The sequence below is a fragment of the Balaenoptera acutorostrata genome, chromosome 5 (assembly GCF_949987535.1).
Source record: "Balaenoptera acutorostrata chromosome 5, mBalAcu1.1, whole genome shotgun sequence".
NCBI lineage: Eukaryota > Metazoa > Chordata > Mammalia > Artiodactyla > Balaenopteridae > Balaenoptera > Balaenoptera acutorostrata.
Genome location: NC_080068.1, coordinates 18,122,384 through 18,139,862, shown reverse-complemented (window position 1 = coordinate 18,139,862; position 17,479 = coordinate 18,122,384). Strand labels below are relative to the sequence as shown.

The 17,479-nt window shown below is 35.7% G+C and overlaps 1 non-coding gene across 1 annotated transcript; it reads right to left on the bottom strand.

The window, feature by feature from the left end:
* Positions 1 to 7,528: 7,528 nt before the first annotated feature.
* On the bottom strand, positions 7,529 to 7,663 carry LOC114238168 (small nucleolar RNA SNORA70). The gene has a single exon (XR_003623582.1). It is a non-coding gene; the product is annotated as a small nucleolar RNA SNORA70 (small nucleolar RNA).
* Positions 7,664 to 17,479: the final 9,816 nt, after the last annotated feature.

Here is a 17,479-nt window from a genome sequence, read left to right as displayed (position 1 = left end):
AACCCAGTAACAAGATGCCTCCCTCACCCCCACCAATGGATTTTAACATGAATTTTACAGTCTTTTAGTGTCTTACACACACCATTATGACATACCTTCCTGTAACTAGAAAAGGTAACTCTTCTTGCTCCAGTCAGTTCAAATGCATACTGACCTCTTTCAGATAAACCCAGTTATGTTCTCCTGAGATCCACCCGTAAAATTCCTTCCCTTTGACTCTGTATATCTTGAAAATGCCTTACAGTGCCTGGTATGTAGCTATAGCAGCAACAGCAGAAACAGAAGTAGTAACAATGATGATAGTAGTAGTGGCATTACCAAACTCAGGTCTGGGTGCTTACTGCTCAAAAATCAATACTTGAGAGGCAAGTGCTAGTAGGAATGGAAAAGTTGCTTTAATCAGAAGGCCAGCAATCTGGGGAGAAGGTGGCTTCTTGTCCCAAAACCAGCTCCAAAGATTTTTCTCGGCCATGAAAGTTTTTAAAAGGATAAAGGGGAAATAATCTCAATTAATCACTGAGGTAGGGAATCCGATTCCTCGTGATCTCCCACTGCGTGCAGATTTGTCAGCTCCTTGTGATCCTTCTTTAGATGCTATCTTGTTCACACAGTCTGTTCACGAGATTACTGAAAGGGAAGCTGAGGAAAAGATCTAGTCATCCAGTTAAATACTTATCCTTCATTTCTACTTCTTTGATCTATGCAAAGAATCAACAGGTTAGGCAAGGTACTGTGTGATCAAAAGATTTGAAAGATGTGCTTGGGCCAGAGGTGAGTAGAGCATGTGGGCGGCTGGTTTAAAAGTTAGTTACAATATAGCTTTACGAAAGTGACAAGACAAAAGGGGTCTCCTGCTGAGCGTGGTTTTTTGCAAAGAGCTGCTTTACAGTAGTAGTACCAGCAGCGGCAATAGCTGCTGGATAGAGTTTATCTTTTTTAATGTTATAAAAATATCTCTCACATTTTTTTTTGGTTTAAAAACATTCTTGCTTTCATGTTGGGGTGTGCTGGTAACATGCAGTTCAAAATAAAATTGTTATTGATAACTATGTACAAGGCTTGTGTATCTAAGTTTATAAGTATGTAGAATGTATACTTACCATCTATTGCTGTTGTTTGTATGATCCACACAAGAAATTCAGTCCCATTACTTTTTGGTTACACTTCCTATCTGAATATGATGTGAACTAGAGGAGCAAATTAAGTGAGATGTTATAAAATACTTGCCTTTCTAGTGCAATCCTTCGATCCTTTTTTTGTCTCAATTGAGCCCTTTTCAGAGAGGCTGAATATAAGAACTCGGGGTATGTTATCTATTGTTTGGTCTTATTACAGCCATTAACCACAGTCAAGGTGCCTTTCAGGAAGAAAGGATGATAGATAGATCGCATTCTCAGGATCACATTCCCTGTCACGGCGAACAAAAATCAGGGAGGTGGGAGGTAGCAGAAGACAGAGTGCGGTGGGATACAGGTGCACCTTTTCCAGAGAAGAGCAAGATGAATGTTCTCATTGTCACTGCAGCCTGCATTTCGTTAGTCATTAGTGTGACAGGTCCGTAATTGATGACATGACATGGGACCTGTTGTGAGGCTTCTGTGCCCTCCTTTGAAACTACTCCTGTGTCCCTTAAATAGTATATGGTTATTTAATGTGTCAGTGCACCTGCCTTCATATCTCAGTCTAAGCTATCTTGGTAATGACAGAAAATCACACCACTTGTAACAAGGGAAGACGATATTAAAGTTTCATTGCTGTATTGACTGCAATTCTCAGCAGTGGTTTCTTACGTAATAATAGGCAAGGTCAAGAATAAATTTATCAGAGTAAGAGAAAAGAGCATAATGTGAGCTCTCAATCTGCTGCAGAAGTATGCTTTGTAGTCTACAGCTCATTGTTTTACTTATATGCTTTCTCTAGTTGCACTATTTAGATTGAGTTTCAAAGTTCTGTTTCAAGAACTACGACATTATATAGATCATTGTGGTGCTTGAAGGACAATGGTGCTTCAAGGACAAAAGACAACCCTGCCTGAAAAGCTTTCAGCATTACACCCCCTACCAGACTTTTAATCACCCTCACCACCATGTTCCCATGGTTACGAAATTCCTGAGCCCACCTGGGCGACGAGACCTGTCCCAAATAAGGAAAGACATCTGCCCTGTCCCATTCCCACCCTATAGAAGGAAGGTACATGTGCCTCAACCAATCAGTAAATGAAATTTTCACCTCGGACCATTCCTTTGTTTTCTGGCTATAAAAACTGATCAATAGCACATGTTTGGGCTCGACTCTCCCAGACTACTAGGAAGTTGGCCCACTGTTCTGGCAGCGACCTTTCCCTCTAATAAATTCTATCTTCTTTGCATTCTGCCTTGTGTCTGGAAATTCTTTTCCAACCTGCCTTTGGACCACGACAATCATCTGAACACTTATTTAAATACTTGAGCAAAATAACTGAATGAGCAAATCATGACTAAACACTTTGATTCCTTTTTAATAATTGTTTGAAAATTATTGAATCTTTCAGGAACTGCTGGAAAATTTGTTTTACTTTAATTCTATATTTAGGCTTATTTTATAATTACTTATCCATTAATTAATATTGTCCATATGGGAATTTTTTGAGAAAATTACTGTAAGAAACCACAGGGGTGAAACATATGTAACATTATAATAAAAACATGTTAAATTTTTTAAAATGAATTCTTAAGATCAGAACTTTATTACTCATCAAAAAAGTTATCAACAATTTAATGAAGTTTGTTTTCTTGGATAGGGTTTGTTTTTTTTAATGTTATAAAGGATATCTTTTTCCCTTTAAGTTTTTAGTAATATAGTGGTAATAAAAAGTATACTTTTTATAGCAGTTATCTATAATGAGAAGCCTTCCACAAGTTGGGAATAAATTGAATTTTTGTATATTAAATTTGGCTACTCACATGTAGAGTTGCTTTACTGTAGGTATTTTAGTATGTATAACCTCATTAGCATTATAATGACAAGCTTCCAAAGGAAAAATTACAATGACAATTAAATAGAGCATCCATGATGATACAAGTCAAAACTACATTCTATCAGTATATTTCTGATTTCCTTGCTGTTCTTCAAACTATACTCCCATATCTGATTTTACAAGATTATGTCTTTAATTGAAGCATTATTAGTCACCTCCTTCAGACCTATACCTAACTTTGAATACACTCTACATGAGACCATAACATATGCATCCTGGTGACCTTTAAGTGTTCATGAACCAGTGTACATGAGAATATATATATTTTTGTTGACTAGTTAGGTCAGAGTTTGTGAAGTATTTTCTTAACTAAAAATCCATTAGATAGCCATCAAAATGCCGGGAAAGATCCTTAAAATACATTTACCTACTTTCTTCTTTATTTGCTAAATACACATTTTCTTCCTTTTGTTTCTGAAACAATACTTCCTCCTTGTTTTCTTTCACCTCTTTGATCATGCTTTCTGTCTTCCATGATGTTTCCTTCTTTGCCTGCTGCTTTAATGTCAGTCTACAGATGTTTGCCAGAGTTCTGTCTTATCCTATTTTCTTCTCAGGTATCATAACTTTATTCTCATTTTTATACCACTTAATCTAACCTTTTATAATCCCCCTTTTCTTATGAGGATTGGGTATATGTTCCTAGTCTTCTACTGAGATCTGCTCCTGAAATACCTGCTGATAATGCAAACTGTTCTCAGAGAGAGTCAGTTATTGTCTTTTACCTGGATTATTTTAACAGGCTTCTAATTCTGTTACTGACCTCTCCATCTGATAGTTCCAGGTATCTTCCTGAGGCATAGATCTGCTCATTTCACCCTCCTATTCAATCACTTTTCTGGCTCTCCATTTCCAATATAGTAAAGTCCAAATTCCTTAGCACAGCCATCAGAATGTTTCACAGTCTGGCCACTGTCTATCTTTCTAGCATCTTTTCCTGACAATTTCATATGGAGGACTGCTGCCTATTCCCAGAATATGGCATATACCTCTGTGTATTTCTTCCTTTACTTTGATTTGGACTGCTGCCTTGAATGCCTTACCCTGACACCCTTTTCCTTATTCTTAATTTTTTACATAAATTTACACTACATGTAAACTTTTGAAGCTGGATCTTTTGACTTAATATTTTAAGATATATCCGTGTCAAAACATGTAGATTTTGTTTATTACTTTTAGTTGTTGATAATATTCTGTTATATGAATAATTCACTGTTTTTCATTCTTTTAGTGAGGACAAATAGGTTGTGTTTATTTTTTTCCGCTTTGCATAAAAATGCTACAGAGAACAATCTTGCCATGGTATCTTTGAACATATGTGCACAATTAATTAAGTAATTAATGAATTAGTTTCAAATGGCTAATCTGGGGACCTGTGGAGTAATGAGAGGATGGTGAAGCGTAGACACCTGTCATCATTTTCCAAATTTTCTTTACTTGAAAAGTCCTTGTATAAAGTATGATAGCATCAAAATTCCCATGTTATGCTTGGTTTAGCATGTAGTTATATGATGCAAATAAATGTGAGGAATGGAAAGTTTGAAAAAAATCTGTTAATCTAAGTTTTTCTGTGCCATTGCAAAGTGTGATACCATTTTACCTAATAAGGCTCTCTCATTAACATTCCTTAAATGCAAGTGCAAATACAAAATTTTGAAAGTTAATCTATATTGCATTGCTTTTTTTTTTTTTTTAAAGAAATACACTGTAATTATGAATTAGTTTATTTTTATTTTTGGCTGTGTTGGGTCTTCGTTTCTGTGCAAGGGCTTTCTCCAGTTGTGGCAAGCGGGGGCCACTCTTCATTGCGGTGCGCGGGCCTTTCACTATCGCAGCTCTCTTGTTGCGGGGCACAGGCTCCAGATGCGCAGGCTCAGTAGGTGTGGCTCACGGGCCTAGCCGCTCCGCGGCATGTGGGATCTTCCCGGACCGGGGCACGAACCCGTGTGCCCTGCATTGGCAGGCGGATTCCCAACCACTGCGCCACCAGGGAAGCCCTGCATTGCTTTCTTTGTCTTAAATTTTGGAAACAGATTAGTGCTTGAGGAGTCATTTATTCCTAATAAACCTATTGTGTTTTATACTGAATTCTTACTGTATGCTTGCTTGCTAATTGCATTAGGTCATACTGTTTCAAATGCCACAAAACACAAAAGAGTAAGCAACTGCATCTATACTTAAAATATTGTCCCATTTACCCTTCTATTTATATTTTTGTAGCCTTAAAAATGTTTCTTGAAGTATTTTAATAATTGAAATACTTCCATATAAATTGAAGCACTATTGCATATTACAGTGGTCCTTTCATTTTACTTTGTGTAAGAATTGCCTGGGGAGTGTGGTAAAGTATGTACTTTTGGTTTCTACTATGGAAGATTCTGTCTCAGGTGTATATTTTGAATATTAACTTCATGTTCTTACCACACACAACTACCACCACCTCATTTTGCTCTGGAACCTGACTTCTTCAGAAACATCAGTTGAGGCAAAAGATGGGGTGCTGGTGGTCATGGGGATGACTGTGGTGATGGTGGCAGTGATGTCGGAGGTGGTGGTTGTGGTGGTGGTGATGGGATGGAGCTGGCATAATTCAGGCCTTTGGAATCACGTTGTCTTGAATTTGAATCCCAGCTCTAATGCTTACTATCTTTAATATCTTGGTCAGATTAGTTAACCTCTCTAATCCTCAGGTTCCTCATGTATAAAACGATGATAATGATTTCCCTAATTCATAAGGTTTAGCACAATACCTGGCCTGTAGTAAATACATAATAAATGCCAGCTATTATATATGCCTGAAGTGGCTTTGTTTCTTTTCTGATTTTGTAAACAACATTTTGTGGGTGGATTTTCTATGGAAGAACAGAAATATATTTAAAACTCTAGATCCTTGAGTTTCATAAATCAAAGCCAAAGAGTATTCAGGTATCCCATTTTCCTCATTTCTGTAAATATTACTTAGTGATACTTTAACATCAGAAAACTTAAAAGGCACTTCTGAAGGAAGTATTATCTAAGTATCTATTCTTTGTCCTGAATGCGAATCAATAAAAGGGTTTCATGTTAACAGTGCATGTTCTGGAGACTAAATTTCACTTTTTTTTTTTTTTTTTTTTTGCCACTCTATGAATATCTCATTCTCTCAAAGGAGATACTGAAGTAAAAAACTAGGAAGCTTCTCATCAGAAACACACGCATGCATACTCTTGAGAACTCTGGAGAACCTCACAGGGGGAATACTGTATGTTTTCACTTCTATGTGGAGTCTAAAAAATAAAACAAATGAGAAAATATAATGAAACATAAACAGACTCACAGATTCAGAGAACAGACTCTTGGTTGTCGGAGGGAAGAGGAAAAGGGGCAAAATGCGTGAGGGGGATTAAGTGATACAACCACTATGTATAAAATAGATAAGATACAAGGATCTTATCCTTGTACAACACAGGGAATATACTATATAATAGCTTTAAATAAAAAATGACCATGTGAAGAGTTAGTAAACTATTATAGGTTCACTTTCCCAAAGATTTGCACATTAGTTCTTCTAGTATTTTAAAATCTAAATTCCATTCCACTAAAAACAAAGTAACAATTCACAATTTGAAAGTTACAACATTTTTGAACTTATAAAAATATTTTACTTGTAACTTCATCAGGGATTCTTAATCGGTGATCTATGAATTTTTAAAAGTCCATGAAATTAAATGTGAAATATTATATGTTTGAATTTGTATTTAGCTTTCATCAGGCTTTAAAACACAAACCTCTGAGCTCAAAATTGTTAAATGACATTAATCAGTAAAAGTATGTTCCCCAGAGTAGATATTTTGTAAAATTAAAATGAAGAAAATCCATCATGTTCAATATTATTATTTTGTCAGTTTGTTCTTATTATTGCTTGCCTATAAGTCGATTTTCATTCACTTTCAATGTTGTGATAATTTAAAATCTGTTTTTTCTTTTATTCTTCATTATTTAATTTACTTTCTCCTATGATATATTGACTTCTCAGTTTATATTTAGAACTTGGAATGTGGGATAGCTATTTCTTTATTCTTGGCGAATTATTTCCTTCATTTTTTTTTTTTTTTGACAAGAAAGTAGGATTTATCAGTGGCCGTGAGTAAGGAGGGGACAGCGCCAAGACTCTCACGAGTGCAGGGCCCACCATGTTTCCAGGGGCCACGATTAGGGATGTACTTGACCCCCAGAGCCATCCGGGATGAGCCGCTTTCCTGCCACCATGTTTTCAAATTCATAGGCATTAAACTTAGTAAATCCCCACTTCTTGGAGATGTGGATCTTCTGGTGACCAGGGAACTTGAACTTGGCCCTGCAGAGGGCCTCAATCACATGCTCCTTGTTCTGCAGCTTGGTGCGGATGGACATTATGACTTGGCCAATGTGGACCCTGGCCACTTTGCTCTGGGGCTTTCTAAAGGCACCGCACATGCTTGTCTGGAGCCTAGATTAGGGACAACATGCCAGCCATTAATGTCCACCGGAAAGGGCTGTCTCCAAGGTCCCTTAGGGCAACCCATACAGGCAACAGGCTGCATACACTACCGAGGAGGCTGCTGTTTGCAGCCATTGCGCACCGGGCCCCCATGGGGAAAAGAGCACAGTTGGCTTAATTGGCTGCAAATCCATCATTTTTTAAATGGTTACTTTCTAATAAAACTAGGCTGTGGAAGTCTGGAAACCAAGTGTTAAGACCTACTTGCTAAGGAATGCTCAACAGTTAGACAAGTCCTTAGAGCAGGACTGTGGAGAACACTGCTCTTCAAAGCGTGATGTGAGGATCCACACTGGTAGGTGAACTCTTTGCTACAAGTCCATGACTAGATGGGACGAAATTGCGAGCAATTATTTAGAAACTTTAATAGCAATTTGACATGACTTTGAAATCCAAGGGCATGATTATTTTTCTGTTAATTCACTTTACTGTTATTTTGTAAGAATTCTGGTCTGTAGCATGAACTGTAAATATTAAAACATGGCTCTTCAACCACAGAAAATTTGAGAAACAGTGGTATAGACTTCTTGGCTCAAGCTCACAGCTTCATTTGTCCTGTTACAGTAATTAACAGAATACTAGAAGAGAAATCATACTTTTCTTCCAGAATTTTAAGTTTTCAACTTTATGAAACTGGGAATGATGTTTTATATTTTCCCACATATAAGAGGTATTTTGAATTAGTGCAGTGCTTTGCTGGGCAAATTTAGGATACTGCTAAAATACAAGTATTTTGATGGGGAAAAGATTTATTCTCTTTTCTTATTACATATATGTATATAAGCATTAACCGCTATGAAGCATTTTATGAGAAGTAGAGAGACTTGTAACATGGAAGAGGTAGTTGGTGCTCTGAGAATGAATGGGAACATGAGAGAAGGAAAGGAGAGCTGAGAGTTCAGTCTTAGCTTGCAAGTCTTATCAAGTCCATTAGAATATAGATGGGGGAAATTAGAAGGTCAGCTGGGAAACTTAGGAATTTAATAGAATTATTAAAGCATTATTTAAATAATATTTATTAATTATAACTAAGGTATTAATTAAGTATCATTACATTAATATGTATTAATGGAAGGCTGAGAAGTAATTTCTAACATGATGGGATAGTGATCAAAGTAATCAATTTAGGTCCCTGGGTGAGAATGTAGTAGAAATTACAAGAGGCACTATGGCCAATCAAGATAGAGAATATATAAAGATCACAGAAAAATGGGGTTGAGAATGCTTCAGGAGAAATAATAATTTCCTGAGAAGGAGTAGACTTAACCAGCACATCTGGAAGTAGAGGCTACTATTTTCATGATTATAGTAGTGCTTTAGATGTTATAGAAATGAAGAAGAATTGCTACACATTCTTTCACACTTCCTTCAATTTGTAGGTGACATCTATATACTCTTTCAAATTTAAGTGGGCTTCCAAATTGTTTACAGCCAACAGAATATAGCAGAAACAACAGTACATGAGTTCAGAGGTCAAGTCCTCAAAGGTGATGCAGCTTTTACTTTATTCTCTGGAATATTTGTGTTTGGAGTCCAAAGATTCCATATAAGAAGTCTGACTACCTTGAAGTCAACATTCTGGGAGGAAGCAAAGCCGCATGGAGGGGTCACATATAGGAGCTCCAGTCAGCAGTCCTAGTCTGTGAGTTATTTCCTCCCTAGCACCAGACATGTGAGTGAAGGAGGCTTTGGCTGATTCCAGCCCCCAGCTGACAAATGAGCCCCAGTTTCAAATTTTCCTACTTGAGATATAATAGGGACAAATCACCTCCTGCCTGTGCTTTGGATTCATAGAACCCAGGGCTTTAATAAATGTTTTTAAGTCACTAAGTTTTGGGTTAATTTGTTATGTAGTATTAGAAACTGGAACAGATGTTAATTTACATTGTGTCTAATTTTTGAGCTAAAGTTAAAGGAAGTTTTAGAGACACTACTTGTTTTATATATATATATGCATGCATGCATGTGTGTGTGTATATAAAACATATATATATATAATTTAAAACTATCAGGTAATGGGTACTGTGGAATAAATTTGTATGGTTGTTTAGAGAGCATTTTAGAGTTCTTTTACGTGAGCACTTAAGGCCTTAGAGTTTGGTTTTATTTATGTATTTTTAGTTTAAGATTCGTTCACAGCTCATATTTATCTTGAGAAATATCTTAGATGGATAAGACTGTCTTAGAATGACAAGAAACCCATACCTTCTATTTCAAATCCTTAAAATTTTCCTGCTTCAAGTCCTGCACATCTTGAATCTTCTTCTCTGTACTTTTTAATAGACTTTATTTTTTGCAGCACTTTTAGGGTCACAGCAAAATTTGAGCAGAAAGTTTAGGTATTTTCCATAGAGTTCTTGCCCCAACACATGCACAGCCTCCCCTATTATCAATATTCGCCCAGCAGAGTGGTACATTTTTTGTAAATGATGTGCTTACATTGATATACTATCACCCAGAGTCCATAATCTATAACAGAGTTTACTTTAGGTGTTGTACACCTATATGGGTTTGGACAAATTTATAATCACATATACCCATCATTATAGTATTATACAGAGTAGTTTCACTGTCCTAAAAATCCTCTGTGCTCTGCCTATTCGTCCTTCCCTCTCCTAACTCCTGTCAAACACTGATCTTTTTACTGTCTCTAGAATTTTGCCTTTTCCAGAATGTCAAATAGTTGGAATCCTACAGTATGTAGCCTTTTCAAGATTCCCTCTACTTTTATTTTTTGCAACTTCTCATTCATAGTTCTCAACCTAAATATGAAGTCCTTTCCTCAAAAAAGTCTTCCTAAATCCACAATCTATATCATACTCTATGTTAATTTTTCACATTGCAGTTTTAATTCTTCCTTTGCAGTACTTATCATAGTTTATGTGATTAGCATCTATCCCCATTAAAATGTGAAATATTTCATCACTGGTATCATTCTTCTAGCTAGCATAGGGCCCAGCATATTTAGGTACTCAGCAAATATTTGTAGAATTTTTGAAATAAATTAATGAAACCTAGTTTTCCTATACCAAAATACATTAAGTATATGAACATAAACTGACAAAGCTGATTCCACAAGCTATAACATAAATTCAAATTCCGATTTCATTGGTTTACCACACCTTATACTTGCATAGGTGCTCCAACAATACATCATTTTTTCTTATATTTTTAATCTAGTATAGTTTATTGTATTTTATTTTGAAACTACCCAAAAATTGTTATGTACAAGATTTGATTTTTCTGTGTCAAATAATGTACTTGTTTATGGGGCATATTTTGGAATCTCCTCCAAATGTTTTAATAGCCACCTTTCACTATCTCCTGCTGAAATCTGTTTGCTGGCAGTTACTAAAATTAGAAGTATATAGTTATTGGATTTCATAGCTGGTAGAGATGAGTGCAAATAGTCCAAACATTCATTTTACAGAGGAATCATCTCAGAATCCATGACTTGTCTAGGGTTACAGAGCTACTCAGAGCCGAAACCTCCTTGAATTCAAGCTTTCTTAGTTCAGTACTCTGGGCCACTGCTTCCACAACTCTTTCTTGGTATATCAGACCTAGAAAAAGTAGTGGCGGATTGGGAAAAATAAGGTCTGCAGCGTAGCCTAGAATTGAGAGCTTCGTTTTTTTCCTTTCTTATTCACGGTCTTTTTTTCCCCGTTAATATAACTTCTTTTCACTAAAAGTACATATTGTGAATAGCATTCCTCTTTTAGGTATTAAAATTGCAAGAAGTACAGAGAACTTAGACTTTACCCCTTTCAGCTTTATTTTAAAGAACACTTGATAGCAGATACCCTGTGTCTTCTAATTCAGTGTTCCCAAATTTATTGAAATTCTGGCATTTTCTTATCCTGGCATACAAAATCTCAGCCTCAGACAGTAGAAGGTATTATTTCGATATAATTCACTCTAGAGAATGATATGATGGGTAAGGACTGTGGAAGACACACCGTGCCACAATGGCCTTGGTACCACTAATCCACTAATCCTAACAACAGTCATGCCATTCAGGAACTGGGATCCTCATTTTATTGATGAGGAAACTGGCTCAGAAGGGTTAAATAACTTGCCCAAATTTGCTGCTCATAAGCAGCAAAGCCAGGTATATCTAGTCTAAAGCCTACATTTGTGTTTGTTTTGTTTTGCTTTCACTACACTAAGCTACCTATATTATTATTAATTGTTTTCCCAAACTGTCAAGAATGACAGTTTAACCAAGGAATCATTGCTGTATTTATGCTAGTTATGAATAGATTATATCTAGGATTTTGTTCATCATTTTAACAATAGATTGGGATTTAAGTCATTTTTGGCTTCATAGAAATAATTCATGAAATCATTTTCAGAAAATAACCTTTCCATTCAAATGTGTATTTTGTTATTTTAAGTAGTTTGGCCAAGTGTGCTTTGTGGTTTTTACCTGGAATGTGAATCCCTAATCCAAACAAATCTCACTTGTCAGAATATAGCTAATGAATTAATAACTACATTGGTTAATCTATGAAATAGTTGTAATTCAAAAAATTATCATCCTAGCCTCTTCCATTTACTAACTTTGTGATTTAGGGCAATTTATTTAACCTTTTTGAACCTCCATTTCCTCACCTATAAAATTGGGATGATGGCAGTAAACCCCTTATAAGATTTTTCTGGGGATCACGTGAGAAAATGGATATAAAATACTTGGCACCATGCCTGACCCAGAAAGTGCTCAATAAATCTTTTAAGCAGATCTTACTTGTCCTGTCTGTGGGTTGAACAATTATAATGATATGCCCTGATCTGGGAATGTTGCCATTTTTTAGTAGATGTATTTCATGAAAGAATATGAATAAAGGACACCCTTTTTCATCCATGCTGGGAGGTGTTTAAGAAGTCCCTAATACCGTGTGTCACGTTCCTCTTTAGTTCCAATAGGATTGTTGCAGGCATATTCTAGTTCTGGTGATTGTATGTGATGAAGTACATAAAAGCTCTTGCCAAGGTGGGTGAGGAGGTGGAATTTTAGTAGGTTAATTGCTCAATAGCTACTAGGAAAAATCTAATTTAACAGATGCATCAATATAATATGAAGCCTCATCTCTAAATGCTCTGCTCCCTTAGGAGGATCATGTCCAAATTACTGGTCAAAGGCTGAAAGAAACCATATTACGATGAACTGTTGTTGGGATGTGATAGATGTGTTCTATCTCAAGTTAAGAGAACATGCACTAGTGTGCCGTGGCTTTACTCTTCCAATTCTTTTAAATGTGTGTCCACTAGGTCAGTTAAGCCTGGGCAACATTTCCCCCCTGTTTACTATTTATCATGTAATACGAAGGGGGTCATGTCCAGTACTGCAGGTAAACTGCTCTGAAGCCAAAAATAATCATTATTATATCCCTGAACTGGCTTTGATACTTATAGGATATTTGCAGTGGGCCAAAACACTTTTCTTTTTCTCTCCTTGTTGTGTAAAGAAAGCTTTAGCTGAACTAGCTACCTCAAAAGTAGAAAGGTAATGCATTCCGAGGCTTCCCAACAAGCTTCATGAGCTGACATGAAATCTGAGAGTATATAAGAACGCAGTGCCATGTGAGAGACATCCTAAAAAGATAAGTTTACTTCTTTTTATGAAGTAGATCCCTCTCCAGTTCTGTAGAGATCTAAAGTCAACTTTTATAAATGAAGTAAGAAGACCCTTGGATTAAACTATAATTCTGTCTTTAAATGGTTTGTAGTAGTTAGTCCAGAGCCTGCATATGTTCTATCCAAACTAAATAACAATTAAAATGTCACTCAAATACTGAAGTTATTTTGTTGTTTGTTATACGTATATAAATGGTTAATGAATATATTTTTTGATGAGCGTTCTCTAACGGGTCCCCTTCAGTTCCATATAAGTAGGGATGTGGAACCACCTTGGTTCCTAGCTGTGATTCCCAAACATTTTGGTCATCAAACACTTTACAGTCTTAAAAGCTATTGAGGACTTCAGAGAGCTTTTCTTTATATGGGTTATATCAATATTTAATGCAGAAATTAAAACAGATAATTTCTTTCAGTATTTATCAATTCATTGTTTTTCTGCTGGGTTATTCCTCCCCCAAGGTACATAGAATGCCTAGTCAAATGAGTAGGGGAAGAGTGTGTGGATAATAGGGACAGAAAACTCTAGGATTTATATTTTTTAAATGTTATTTCTGAAGCATATGTATTTATTTGAGAATGTTTGTGTATATTTCCTTAATACACCCACTGGCTACAACAGTCTCTGCTATTTTAAAGTTTAAATCTAGTAAGTACATATTTACATACATATGTATGTGTATGCAATAATAACTGGTCTAGTGATTTTTTAAAGAAAATTTAATTTCTTAGAAAAAGCAACTCTCTACACAGTCTACTGGTCAAGTACTCCTTGCAATACAAAGTGTCCCATTAATGTCCATATTTTCTTAGTTAAGCCTAGTACTCTGTCCCCAGTAGCATCTTTCTCCTCATCCAGGACATACAAGTACTGCTGAGATGCCCTTTACTATTTCATATGCTATGAAAAGGCTAGACTTTCTTCCAGTAAAACAGCTGGTACAATTACTCTACGACTTACTCTGACATGAAGGAGGTTCAAGAGTCTATTCCCTGGTACTTGTCCTTCCACCTATGCCCCATTTCCCTGCAGTTTACCAGGCCATGCTGTTTTTCACTAGCATATGACATTATATTTTCTGTATATGGGCACAAGCATGGATGATTCTGCTTGATCTTGCTTCTCTCAGTAGTTTTCAATTCAACTTAATATATTTGGAGATAGTGTTGTAAAGTTATTAATGAGTCATATACTTGAAGACAATGGGTGAAATTTATTGTACCTTAAAAACAAAATTCCAAATTTAAATATTGCAGGCATATAACATATTTAGTGTTGACCCAACCATCAAAGCACATTATAGCAGATATATTCTGTTATTATTTCAAAATATTGGCATTCTAATTATTGGAAACCTTATCTATAATATGTGATAAAATCTGGACGTTTTTAGAATAATCCATCATTATGTTGAAAAGAGTGCTGAGAGTGAGTGTCCTTGCCTTGTAGCAAATCTTCAGGAAAAGCTTTCAGTTTTTCCTCACTGAGTATGATATTAACTATGGAATTTTCTTATGTGGCCTTTATTGTTTTGAGGAAGTTTCTTGTGCACCTATATTGTTGAGAGTTTTTATCATAAATGGATGTTGAATTATCGAAGTCTTTTACTACATTATTGAGATGATCATGTGGTTTTTATATTTCATTCTGTTAATGTGGTATATTGAATCATCCTTACATCCCAGGGGTAAATAATCCCACCTGGTCATGGTCTATAATCCTTTTAATATGCTGTTGAATTCAATTTACTTGTATTTTGTTGACTATTTTTGCATCTATGTTCATCAGGAATATTGGCCAGTAGTTTTAGTTTCTTACTGTGTCTTTGACAATGAGGAAATGATAGTCTCTTTAGTAAACAGTGTTGGGAAAACTGGACAGCCACATGCTGAAGAATGAAATTGGACTCTTATCTCTCACCATATACAAAAATCAACTAAAAATGGATTAAAGATATAAACATAAAACTAATAGAAGAAAATATAGAGGAAATGCTTCTTGATATTGGTCTTGGCAATAAGTTTTTAGATATGACACCAAAAGCATAGGCAACAAAAATAATAAACAAGTGGGGCTACATCAAATCAAAGCTTCTGCACAACAAAGGGACAATTAACAGAGTGAACAGACAACCTACAGAATGGGAAAAAAATATTTGCAAACCATGTATATGATAAGAGGTTAATATCCAAAATATGTAAACAATTCCTACAACTCAATAGCAAAAAATGAAAAAACCTAAATAAAAAATGAGCAAAAGACCTGAATAGACAGTTCTCAAAAGAAGACATACAAATGGGCAACAGGTACATGAAAAGGTGCTCAATGTCACTAATCGTCAAGGAATGCAAATCAAAACCACAATGAGCTATCACCTCACAACTGTTAGAATGGCTCTTATTTAAAAGACAAGAGATAACAAATGCTGGCGAAGATGTGGAGAAAAGGGAGCCCTTGTACACTGTTTATGAGAATATAAATTGGTACAGCCATTTTGGAAAACAGTATGGAAATTCCTCAAAAAATTAAAAATAGAAATACAATATGATCCAGCAATCCAACTTCTGGGTATATATATCCAAAAAAATGAAGTCAGTATCTCAAAGATACTGGACCCCCATGTTCACTGCAGCAATATTCACAATAGCTAAGATATGGAAACAACCTAATGGTCATAAAAAGATGAATGGATAAAGAAAATGTGATACACACACACAATGGAATATTATTCAGCCTTAAAGAAGAAAAAAATTCTGCCATTTGTGACAACATGGATCAACCTGAAGGACATTATACTAAGTGAAATAAGCCTGGCACAAAAAGACATATACTGCATGATCTCGCTTACGGGTAGAATCTAAAATAGTCAAACTCAGAGAAGAAGAGAACAGAATAATAGCTGTCATGGGTTGGGAGGTAGGGGAAATGGGGAAATCTTGGTAAAGTGTACACAGTTTCAGTTATGCAAGATGAATATGTTCTGTAGATCTAATGTGCAGCTTGGTGGCTGTTGGTAACAATACTGTATTTTATACTTGAAATTTGCTAGGAGGGTAAATCCTAAGCATTCTGACCACACACACACACACACACACACACACACACAGTGTTAACCATGTGAGATAATGGATATGTTAATTAGCTTGTTGTGTTCATTTCACAATGTATATATATATCAAAACATCACTTTTATATCCTAAATATAAAAATTGCATTTGTCAATTATACCTCAATAAAACTGAAAAAAAAAGGCTATTGCATTTGTCCTGAGAGGAAGGATCTGACAGTTACTTTGTCTCCTCTCTTACTTAAGTACTTCCACTACTCAAATCATCTCCTTTCTTTGAAATATGTCTGTGTCCAGTGTTGACAGGAACACATACCAGAAACCTTCATGGCATTTGGATGGAGTCACCTTTTATTTTTGAGGACATAGGGAAAAAATGTGAAATGTTCCCATGGTGTAAACAGTGTTAGTCATAGAAGTGGATTTATAATGTTATGGGTTATGCTATGCCAGTACTGAGCACTGCATCCCAATGACCAGGGCCTTCATGCATCCTTTAACACATTTATCTTTGTGAGTTTGTTAAGTGCAGGGTCTCTAAGCACAGGGCATCAGGCAGAGGCCCGTCTTGCTGGTTCTGTGAGCAGTCCTGAGGGTTGTAGTATGTGGTTACTGCAACTACCACCGACAGACAACTGATCTTATATTTTAAGATATACATCTACATAGCTCTTGCGATTGCCTCTAAATGAGTCATCTTAAAAATATGAAATAATGACAAATGTTACTTAATAACTAGAGAAAAATGTGTACCCTAAATTATTCTAGCTTTGCATCAACTACTTGATCTTAAAGTGTATTTCTTTTGACTTATTCTATTAAAATATGACAAGGGATTATGAGACTGTATTGACATGAAGAATAGCATAATTTCTGCTCTTATAAAAACTAGTATGCGATATTGTAGCAACATCAGTGATGGATATGCTGTTAAAACTGAAGTAAGAAATAAAACAAATAATTCTGCCAGTTGTTTCAAGTGAACACCTAAAGTCTCTTATTTGGTGCTCTAGGCATTATTAAAGTATAATTATAGTGAGTTTTATACATTTTTGATCTTGATAAACAAAAAAAATGGAAATGTCTTCTTCGTTTGGGATTTTATTGCCTCCAGCATTAATCTAAGAAATTGATATTGGTCTGAATAAGAACTAACCAAAGTGAAAAGTTATGGTTTGGTTTAATAATACTATCAGATCCCAGAAATGGTAAAAGAACAACTTTAATTTTAGTGGTATT